General features: G+C 27.8%; 1 long non-coding RNA gene across 1 annotated transcript; it reads right to left on the bottom strand.

Moving 5' to 3' along the window:
- Nucleotides 1-73: 73 nt before the first annotated feature.
- LOC111717752 (uncharacterized) lies at nt 74-1,316 on the bottom strand. Its single transcript, XR_002768894.1, has 4 exons — nt 609-1,316; nt 519-548; nt 195-272; nt 74-137 (listed from the first exon to the last, which is right to left on the bottom strand). It is a non-coding gene; the product is annotated as an uncharacterized LOC111717752 (long non-coding RNA).
- Between the last annotated feature and the right edge of the window lie 6 nt (nt 1,317-1,322).

Genomic DNA, 1,322 nt, shown 5'->3' with positions numbered 1-1,322 from the left:
AGAAAATATTTTACAAGTTATTCTTTAAATATCTGAAATAAGACATTATTAAAAATTATTAAGAAAATATTTTACAAGTTATTCTTTAAATATCTACCTTTTCTCACGAAGGGAGTCATGTATTGAATGTGATTTCTCTAAATAAAATTATAACAATAAAAAATTCAAAATCCTTTAATTATAAATATTCTAACCTGTATGTTTGTAATCAAATCAGTCAGAGATGATTCCTCCCAATTGAGAAAATTATACTTTCCATTTTCATAATTTATCTTAAAGAAATTGAGTTTTTGCCACAAACTTAAATTTACTATATCCTACGTCTTTGCAACCTGATGTTGTAAAAATAAATATTTTTTAACTTAGAGTATTTGATTTAACAGTTTGAAATATCAAAGGTTTACAACATTGGGTTGAAGCATAAAGGGATAAAAAAATCAAAGTTTGTTGCAAAGACTTAAGCCATTTACAAATAATCTAGATATTGTGTTAAAATAATTTTATCGTCACCACATTACCTTAAAATTATTAATTGTCCCTGTCTCAGTCTAAAGTAAAATAAATTTTAAAAAATTATTTAATTTTAAATTAAAAGTAAAAAATAAAACCTTGACTGCCAATCTATATTCCTTGTCTTGGTTTAGTCTGATTAGGTAGGTTCCGGGGGGTTCATTGCTTAACAACCTTCAAACACAGATTTCTTTATATAAACTACCTTCTCCTCTTAACTTTAATACATTCTAACTTCTCCTCTTAATTTTAATACATTCTACCTTCTCCTCTTAATTTTAATACAAGCTACCTTCTCCACTTAACTTTAATACATCCTACCTTCTCCTCTTAATTTTAATACATTCTAACTTCTCCTCTTTACTTTAATACATCCTACCTTCTCTTCTTATCTCTAAAACATTCTACCTTCTCCTCTTAACTTTAATACATTCTACCTTCTCCTCTTAACTTTAATATATCCTACCTTCTCTTCTTAACTTTAATACATCGTACCTTCTCCTCTGAACTTTAATACATCCTACCTTCTCCTCTTAACTTTATTACACCCTAAACCTTCTACCCTCATCTTTAATATATCCTACTTTCTCCTCTCACCTTTAAAACATCCTACCTTCTTTTCTTATCTTTAATACATTCTACCTTCTCCTCTTAACTTTAATACATTCTACCTTCTCCTTTTGACTTTAATACATCCTACCTTCTCCTCTTAACTTTAATACATCCTACCTTCTCTTCTTATCTTTAATACATTCAACCTTCTCCTCTTAACTTTAATACATCCTACCTTCTCTTCTTATCTTTAATACATT

This window comes from Eurytemora carolleeae, unplaced genomic scaffold (assembly GCF_000591075.1).
Source record: "Eurytemora carolleeae unplaced genomic scaffold, Eaff_2.0 scaffold3562, whole genome shotgun sequence".
NCBI lineage: Eukaryota > Metazoa > Arthropoda > Copepoda > Calanoida > Temoridae > Eurytemora > Eurytemora carolleeae.
This window is presented reverse-complemented; position numbering and strand designations above follow the sequence as displayed.